General features: G+C 37.5%; 2 non-coding genes and 1 pseudogene across 2 annotated transcripts; 2 read left to right on the top strand and 1 right to left on the bottom strand.

The window, feature by feature from the left end:
- Positions 1 to 414: 414 nt before the first annotated feature.
- LOC134365077 (U6 spliceosomal RNA) lies at positions 415 to 521 on the bottom strand. The gene has a single exon (XR_010021925.1). It is a non-coding gene; the product is annotated as a U6 spliceosomal RNA (small nuclear RNA).
- A 4,904-nt stretch (positions 522 to 5,425) lies between these two features.
- Positions 5,426 to 6,831, top strand: LOC134390580 (vasculin-like protein 1; annotated as a pseudogene).
- A 1,421-nt stretch (positions 6,832 to 8,252) lies between these two features.
- LOC134365104 (U6 spliceosomal RNA) lies at positions 8,253 to 8,359 on the top strand. The gene has a single exon (XR_010021929.1). It is a non-coding gene; the product is annotated as a U6 spliceosomal RNA (small nuclear RNA).
- Positions 8,360 to 10,129: the final 1,770 nt, after the last annotated feature.

Genomic DNA, 10,129 nt, shown 5'->3' with positions numbered 1-10,129 from the left:
CTGCTGATGCACATTTGGGTTGTTTACAGATTCGGGTATTAGAAATGAAGCTGCTATGAACACTTCTGGATGAGTCCTTGTATGGACATACGTTTGATTTGTCTTGGGTAAATACCTAGGAATGGAATGGCTGGGTCATAGAGTATATATGTCCAACTTTTTAAGAAACTGCCAAACCAACTTTTTTCCTAAAGTGGTTGTATCATTTTGCATTCCCACCAGCAGCACAGGATGGTTGCAGTTTTTCTGCATCCTCACATTTGGTATGGCCATTCTTTTTAATTTTGGTCATTCTAGTGGGTAGGTATATAGTAGTATCTCACTGTGGCTTTAATTTACATTTCACTAATGACTAATGATGTTGAACATCTTTTAATTTGTTTCTTTGTTCATCTGTATATCTTCTTTTTTTTTTTAAATATGGAACGCTTCACGAATTTGCGTGTCATACTTGCGCAGGGGCCATGCTAATCTTCTCTGTATCGTTCCAATTTTAGTATATGTGCTGCCGAAGCGAGCACATCTGTATATCTTCTTTGGTTAAGTGTCTCAGAGTTTGGTGAAGTATTAAAAAAATTTGCCCATTTAAAAAATCAGGTTTTTTGTCTCCTTATTTTGAGTTGTAAGTGTTCTTTATGTAGTCTAGATACAAATTCTTCAATGAATTTAAAATATTTTGTCCTAGTCTGTGGGTTGCCTTTTCGTGTTCATAATCATGTTTTTTGAAGAGAAAAAGTTTAAAATTTTGATAAAGTCCAATGTATTGATTTCTTAAAAATACTTGGTGTTCTTTATATTTAAGAAATCGTTGCGATACCCAAAGCCACTAAGTTAATCTTCTATGTTTTCTTCCAGAAGTTTTAAGTTTTAGCTCTTACATTAAGCCTATGATCCATTTCACATTAACTTTTGTATATGTATGAGATAAAGTTTGAGGTTTATTTATTTTTTGCATATGATTATACAGGTGTCCAGCACTATTTATTGAAAAGATTGTCCTTTCCCCATTTAACTGCCTTGGCACCTTTGCAAAAACCAGTTGGCTGTGTATTTGTATGAGTGTGTTTCTTGATTCTCTTCTGTTCCATGGATTTATTTATTTATATCTCAATACTACACTTTCTTCATTACTATAGCTTTGTACTAAATCTAGAAATCAGGTAGTGTAAGTCTTTTTTTTTTTTAATACTGTTTTTTTTTGAGTATAGGTGCTCTGGAGTTCTGTGTATAAATACACCATTTCAATTTTTGGTTTCCTTAAAATGGAATGAGAACTTAAAAGTATTTATAAAGCCATCTGAATGCAGCATACTGTACTTCTAGATTTTTATTATTTCTCCCTCTGATCTTTAATACTTTTTTAGCCATATCTAACTCAGTAGCAGTTGTTTTAATGTCTTAAGTGATTTACTTTTGAGTCTTTCCAAAGCACCCAACCTTGTTTTCCTTGAATTTTTTATACTTTTACACTTGATTTCAAAGGTTCATATAATAGGTGATTATATGATTATGATAGCATTATAAGTGGCATAAACTGGTTTGGAAACAAATACAACTCAAATTGGTGGGCGTGGAAGTCCACACTCTGGAGAGGAGTAAAACGTCAGCAGGATAACAAAGGTTTTCTTGTATTTTCTCATTTATCTTTAAGGAAAAGAAAACCTTTCTGAACCACAACAAGAGTCTTCCAAAGTTAGATAATCTAACATATAGAGCTGAGAGGATATATCCTTTTTAAATGTATCTAATTGAAGCTGACTTCCAGTTTGTTGAGAAGTGAGTGCTGGTGCCTCATCAGATAGTATCCAAATTAGGAAGAATAATCATTCCCAAGTGTTTTGATAATCAAAATCTTCGTAGTATATATTGTATGATTCTATTTATATGACATTCTGGAAAAGACAACTCTATAGGGAGAGAAAACAGATTAGTGCTTGCCAGGGACTGAGGAAGGATTGACTATAAAGAAGCTGCACATAGGAATTTTTAGGGCATTAAACTATTCTGTATGAAACTGTGGTTGTGGTTGTGGATACATGTCTATGTATTTGTCAGTACACCACAGTAGATAGAACAGTACATCACAAAGACTGAATTTTATGCAAATTTTACCAAAAAAATCTCAACTAGGATGTCAGGGGATCTCAGAATGGAATGTGGACTATGACAAATGAATCTAACTGTATTACAAATACATGATATAACCTCACTTGAAGCGGGTGAGGAAAAAGGGAGATGACCTAAGTAACTTTGGAAAACTATTTTGGCTGAGTAATGTAAGTCTAAAGACAAAAAGAACTGTACAGGAACATTGTACTCTGGTTGGTAAATTTGTTCCTTACAGGGATACAGGTGACCAATTCTGTAACTGCATGTATACTAGGACTGAACAAATAAGTAACTACAGTATATATAATGATAGCCAGGTATATTGCTGTTGGAGAAAGTTTTCAAATAAGCAAAGGGGGAATGCAAGAATGAACTTATGGTGCTGGATTGGAGATACTAATATGAACTCATGTTTAACCTATATACAGATAGTTATGGAAGTAAATATAGATGTATGTTTATAAATGGGTTACTATACTAATTATATTTTCTAGCTCTGTCCATTGAGAGGGCCTAGAAAGAATAACACTCCAGTAGCAACAAGCATACCTAGCACCCAGATCTTGGTCTCTACCATTCTTCAATAAAAGAAAACAGGGCTCTTTGGAGAAATGGTTGATTCCAGAGGTGGGGCAATGAAAAAAACAAAATGAGCCCAGAACATTTCATAGTGTCAGAGTAAGGAAGTGATAAACAATGGGACATGTCAAAAAGACACAGAGCCAACCTGAAATACTTCCCTATGGCCAAAGGTAGAACAATTTGAGCAACAAAATAACAATACTATTGGATTATAATCCAAGGAATAAAATAAATATCCGTAAGTGCACCCTGATGTAAATAAACCATTAAATAAATAAGTGGGGGAGAAGGGACAAATCTTTCTTACAGACGATGTCCAAATAATAAATGTAAAAGAAATGAAGGAAATAGAAAAATCACCATTAGAAAACCATAATAATAATTGCTACAGCAGAGATCCACTAATTAATGCTAAAATTAGTGGGCAAAAATTTAAAGAGAAACAGGATATTTGCAGAGCTTCAATGTATCTTCCCCTAAATATGTATTGATTATTATGGTGATTTTAACATATACCCACAAGTTCTTCTGATACTTCTTTCTTGAGTAGGTGAAGCTTGATTTCCCTCTCCTGAGCATGGACTGGACTAAGTGACTTGCTTCTAACAAATAGATTATGGAAAGTCAAAATTAGAAACTCTGTTGTGAAGAAGTCTAGCAGATACCACCTCAACCAAGTGATCAAGGTTAACAACACCAGTGATAAATCATGTTAATATATGCTTCCTGATCTGTTACAACGGGAAGGGCACTTTGTTCCAGTATTCTTTCCCCAAATACAAAACACAGTCTAATCACGAGTAAACACCAGACAATCCTACGTTGAGGAACAGTCTACAAAATGCCTGACCAATATTCTTCAAAAGTTTCAAAATCTTGAAAAATAAGGAAAGACTTAAAACTGTCAGATTGGAAAAGACCGAGGAGACAAAATGACTAAATGCAATATGGTATCCTGGATTGGATGCTAGATCTGAGAAAGGAGATTAATAGAACAACCGGTGAAACCCAAATAAAACCTATAGTTTAATAGTATTGTATTAATGTTAGTTTCTTAGTTTTGGTAATTGTAGCATTCAAGGGAAGTTGAGTGAAGGGTATACAGGGACTCTTTCTATACAGGAATTCTTTGTAACTCCTCTGTATATTTAAAATTAATGAAATTATTTTAGGTTTTTTTTTTTTTTTTTTTTTTTTTTTCTGGCTGGTACAAGGATGAAATGCCAGACCTTGGTATTATTAGCACCATGCTCTAACCAACTGAGCTAAATGGCCAGCTCTAATGCAATAATTTTAAAATAAGAAGATTTAGGCAGGCCTCTGGAGCCAGGCCATGTGGCCCAATGGGTACTGGTCTCAACGATGTGCACATGTAAAGGACGGAAGGAGCAAAACTGATATATTTGTGTGGCCTTTTAAATGATTGAGTAATGACGGAAATGGATCAAAAAATAATAAGTGACTTCTCTCTCAAAGCAGTAGAAGATTCTTCACATCACCTTCCAGTAGCTCAATTCGGTTTTTTGGAAGTGGCAGAACAAGTGAAATACAGAAAACTGAAGAGAAGAAAACCTCATTTTGGAACTGTCTTTCTCCTTGACTACCCTTTAACCTCCTGTCTTCTACTTGTTTTAATTTTGCTCTGAATTTATAAATAGTAAAGACCAAAGAAATGGAATATACATTTAGGAGCTGTATATCAAGAAATTTGCTTTGAAAGATGCTATTCCATGGAGGGAAAAGTATATCAAGTTCCTGTCTGTTTTTTTTTTTAAACAAGATTTCTTTTTCTTGGCAGCTGGCAGTTGGGGATCTGAACCCATGACCTTCATGTTACAATGCAGTGCTCTAACCAATTGAGCTAAACAGCCAGCCTTTTTTAAATGAGATTCCTTACGTTCTTATATTTTGAAGGTTAAGACAAATATAACTATATAACGGCACACTCTTTTTAGCAGTTATATGAGTAAGAATAATGAGATTTGTATTTTAAGGGCTTTGTCATGTGGATATTTTGCCACTGGAGTTGACTGCTTGGAAGATCTTTTACAGCATGTTAATAATGTAAGGGGATCTTAACCCTTAGCTTGGTGTTGTCAGCACCATGCTCAGCCATTGAGCTAACCGGCCATCCCTATATAGGATCTGAACCCACGGCCTTTGTGTTATCAGCACTGCACTCTCCTGAGTGAGCCATGGGCTAGCCCTAATGTATTTTTGATTTATGACCTTGATGACATCACTTGGCCACATGTGAGCCCACCTATCTTTCTAGCTATAACCTTGTTATGAACAGTGTTTGCACTCACTGTGCAAATGTGCATGTATTACCTGTTTAAGCAACATCATAGTGCCATGACTCAAGGAAGTTGAATGAGGTGAACATGGACATAGCTCTTTCCCCTTCCCTCCTTTTTAAATGTAACATAATTTTTATGTTCCCCTTTCCTTTCCCCTTTGCCCCTTTTGTAAACGTGTCAGGAACTGGACAGTTTAAGATGAGCATTTGAAGGGACTGAAAGAGTGGTCCACATGGAGCCTGGCTTCTTTGTGTTTCATGATAAGACATGTTGTTGTCCAGGCTTAAGTAGCACACTTTTAACAAGAAAACCTTGTGGGAAATCCAGCTTGCAGACTCAAGGAGTTTGGGAAACAAGACCATAGAGCTTACACTCTGGGATCCTGGCCATGAGGTTGGATGCCTCACCTTACTGAAAAGAGACACTGGAACTAAATGGTGCCGCATGACTTCGTTCCCGCTTGGCTAAATTTCTCGACACAACAGTCATCTAAATTACCTACTGCCACCTTCGAAAAACGTAGAGAGTATGTATCCCAAGGAGAAGGTAAATTTGGAGTAAGCCTTTGTTAACATAATTCTTCTGATGGCTTTTTTTAACAACGGACCCTTACGAACTACAAAGAGATTCCTGGCACCAGCCCTACTTGTTCCACCACAATTCTGTGGACTCCGGTGTCTCTAAGGGATCACACACTGGAATCACAGGGAACCTATCTGCTTGGTATGGCTCTTCTCAAGGTCATGATGGTATGAGCCAGTGTAGTGGTGGTGGCACAGGCAATCATTGCCACTGGAATGGCAACTTTCCCTTCTGGGAAGGCTGTGCCTTTCAGGAAAAGCCACCTATGGAGATTAGGGAAGAAAAGAAAGAAGGTGGAAAAGTTGCAGTTTGAAGAGGAAGACTTTCCTTCTTTGAATCCAGAAGCTGGCAAAAAGTATCAGCAATGCAGACCTATTGGAACCCCTTCTGGAGTGTGAGAAAACCCACCTACTGCCAAGCAACCCTCCAAGATGCTAGTCATCAAAAAGTTTCCAAAGAGGATTCTGCTGCCTTCTCTGCTGCATTCAATTCACCAGGATCTCACCATGCAAATGTGAACAAATTATCAACCATAGTTCCAAGTGTCTAGAAGAACCTAGTTCTTAAGCCTGCACCACCTCCTTCCAAGCCCAATGCATGGAAAGCTAACAGAATGGAACACAAATCAGGATCCATTTCCTCTAACTGGGAGTCTGTTTTTACCAGTCCATTCTCTGTTACCAAACCAGTGGTACTGGCTGGTGGCACAGTCCTAAGTTCTCTAAAAGAGAGTCCCTCCAGCACCACCCCTCCAATTGAGTTTGCCTCCTCTTGTCTAACCAAGTTGACTTACTGAACCAGCGACAGGAAGAGTGTTCCTGAAGACTCTGAAGGATGACCACAATGGAGACTTCTCAGAGAACAGAGACTGTGACAAGCTGAAGGATTTGTTGGACAATAGCTCACCTGAACCAAAGGAAAGTGGAGAGGCTGTCATCAGAATGGTCTTGCTCTCCCTGTAGTAGAAGAAGGGGAGGTCTTCTCACACTCTCTAGAAACAGAACAGAGGTTATTAAAAGCAAAGGGATGGCAGGAATATCCTGAAAATGAAAAGAATTGTCTTCCTGTCACAGAGAATGAACTCAAAGAGTTCTACATGAAGACAGAGCAGCTGAGAAGAAATGACTTTGGAAAGAATGGCTTCTTGCAGAGGTGCAGTTCTAGCCTGTTCTCTCCCTGGAGGAGCACTTGTAAAGCAGAGTTTGAGGGCTCAGAAATGGAAACCAGTAGCAGTGAAATATCAGGTGATGATGCCTGAAACTAGGCATATAAATGCTCACAGTTAAATCTGACCCAGTAAACTCAGCATGCGTGTTTAGGGAATATACAAAAGAAATTGTTCTTTTCCTGTTCCTTTTCTTGAATTGTCAAATACTTCATGCACAAGGGAAACAATCACATCCCAAAGAGAGAGTGATTGGCTTGTTTAGCTTTGTTGTGTTGTTCTTCCCTGTTATCTGCTTAACAGAAAGAAGTTTGTGTGGTGGGGAAGATTTAAAAAAAAAAAAAATATATATATATATATATACACCCACAGAACATATGGTGCGATGCATAGGTGGGAGCTGGCAGTGCAGAGAGGAAGAGACACTGGTCTGCAGCAACAACTTCTACTACCAGCCATGGGGCAGTCACCCTATGCTCAAGCAATCATTGTCAATGACAAAGTGACGAAGTTAGAATCATTTAGATTAATGCTAAAAATTTGGATATTTTATTTTATTTTTGGCTGCTCTGGTAACTTTAGCCCTTAACCAAGCATATGTGGTTTTCTGTTTTTGTTTTCATTTTTTTTCCTTTTTCCTTTTTGGGTACGGCTGTAAAATATTTGGATATAGGATATGTTGTGTTATTCCTGCAGCCTTGATATTCAGGGTGGACTGTAAAATATAAATTTTTGTGAGATTTCAAAGATTAAGATTATTTTGATAACATTGTTTACAGATTTAAAAGATGTGGTTATCACAAATCTGTTGAGGGGAAAACTACTGCATAAAATAACTAACTTGGAATGAATATTTTGCATCAGTTTGAAAAAAAAAGCTTTTAAAAATATGGAGAACTTTATAAAATGCAGATTTCAGATACTTCTGCCCTTAGGACTCTGTCTCAGCAGGTTAGGGTAGGGTTCATAATCTCTATTTTTCAAAAAAGCTACTGATGCTGTGTTGTTTATTAGTGGAATTTGATTTGAGGACTAGTGAGCTGGAGAAATCAAGAGTAGAGGGATAAATTGATTCATTTTCTCCTTAAACCATAATGTAGGATTAGCCATCATCAATTATGCATTTAAAAAAGGAAAATATTAATTTTATAATATTTAAATATATATTATAAATTAATATCATGTTTATCTGAGGGCATGGACCAAGGCAGTAGCAGTACCAACTACCTTTCTCCTCTATTCTCTCACCCTTGGCAGCATCCTCTCATGGTCCATGGTGTTTTTGGAATGGTGTGGTTGGTCCCTAAAGTGACAGCAGTCATTTAATTTTGAACAGTGGTTTGACAGTCCTTGGGGCCCAAATTTCGGTCACTTGTTCAAAGGGAGGAAGCAAAAGAACCAAATCAGGAACTGACTTGGGCTTATGAGTGCTTGTGCCCCAAGCTTCTGCCATCAGAGATGGAGCCAGATTTGCTGGTGAATACCCCAAATTAGCTACATCAGAAATGGGCTTAGTACTTGCTTCAACAGCACATATACTAAAATTGGAACGATACAAAGAAGATTAGCATGGCCCCTGCACAAGAATGACACGCAAATTCATGAAGCATTCAATATTTTAAAATTTAATTTTTTTCAAAAACAATATCCTGCTGCAATCATCTTAATTGTAGATAACCTAGCCAAGATATGGAAATTACCTGGAAACAACCAAGATGTGGTACTACAGAGACAATATTATTAGTCCTCTCAATGTATAATATACAACAGGATTAGTGTATGCTATGCGGGCACACAGGAAATTTTTAAATCTCACCATCATGTTGCCCAAATGAAAAATAAGAATTTACCAACTTAGTCACCATGTTGTACATTAGATCTATACATCTGATAAGTAATTAATATCCAAAATATATAAGGAACTCCTCTATATTAAGAAAATAATTAACTCAATTTAAAAATAGGCAAGGGACCTAAACAGGCATTTCTCAAAAGAAGACATACCAAAAAAAAAGGGGGGGGGGCTTAATTTGCTTTTACTTAGTTACCCTTAAGATCCATGCTTTGTTTTGCTTAGAAAAATAGTTTAGTAATATTAGCATCTAAATCATTTTTGTAGACAGGTCAGAAACGACTAGTTCCTTGAGTTTCATATTATAATATAAACTGTATATTCCTGGTTTTTTCTTTTTTCTTTTATTTGCTCTAAAGGAGAGATTATCATAAATGCAATATTCAGAAATTCCTTATGCTATGTCATAACCTGAGATAGGGAATTCAAGAGGAAGAGATTTGGGACATTGGGCTAGGTACTATTCCTAAGTGATAGTGGTGTTGCCCTTAATTTACAGTAGAGGAAATGAACTCAGAGAAGTTAAGTAATTTGCCTAGAACGGCACTGCTAGTAAGAGGCAAAGCTGTGGTCCAGACTCGGGCAGGCTGGGATCTAAAGCACATATTCTTTGCACTGTAGTATTCTGCATTGGATGTACTGAGGTGGGAGTGTGGTGACTTTGCAGTGAGAAATCTTTTAAGAATCTGGTAGTGATGGACATGCCTCTCTGATCCGGATTTCTCCTGTTTCTGGCTATGACTAAAAAATATATGCAAGATCACTCAAATGTCTCAGAGTTACGAGTGCTTGGGGGAAAATAGTGTTAATGAGGTCCAAAACCATGACCTAGAAGTCATCATGTCCTCTCTTAAGTATTTGTCACTTGCTAGACAGCCAAACTGTGAAGGATGGGTGGCTGGGGGGTCTACCTACTGTGAGCTAAACCTTAATTAGAGCAGAAGTCTGGCATATGGGACTCCTTTTCGATAGACACAGAGGCATGGAAACCACCTTTTATGACTACAAAAGGCCCTAGAAACTGTATTTCTTGGAGCAAGAATGAGAATGAAATGGTTACTCCAGAAAAGACTGTCCCTATGGCAGAACTTCCCCTTATTCCATTCATGGGTCTGGTTACCCATGCATGTAGACCTGCCACATAAGCATCTGAATGAGCACAAAGAGTCCATTGTGGTCAATAAATATAAAGATAATTAATGTCGGTTGTAATTTATATTAATTCTTCTTCTTCAACCTAGAGATAATAGTCTGGGGGCAGGACTACTTTTTGGGCCTGTGTTTCGCTCGAATAAATTGGGTTAACGCCACTGCGCTCTGATGAGCACTGAAGCACAGAGCAGCCAGCGATCCCTTTCGTCTTTTTGACCAAGTCCACTAAAGACTCCTCTCAGTTCCTGGATTTCAGGTAACTGCTACCGACGTTTTACCAATTAGAAGAATGTCCAGGTAGGATAATCCAGAATTGGGGGTAGAGGCGGGGAGAGTATTCTGGCATTTTTGCCTGGTGACCCACGTCATGTACAGTGAGAGTAAAAG

The sequence above is a fragment of the Cynocephalus volans genome, chromosome 1, assembly GCF_027409185.1.
Source record: "Cynocephalus volans isolate mCynVol1 chromosome 1, mCynVol1.pri, whole genome shotgun sequence".
Lineage (NCBI taxonomy): Eukaryota > Metazoa > Chordata > Mammalia > Dermoptera > Cynocephalidae > Cynocephalus > Cynocephalus volans.
The sequence above is the reverse complement of the archived record's forward strand: the minus strand, read 5'-3'. Positions and strand labels throughout refer to the sequence as shown.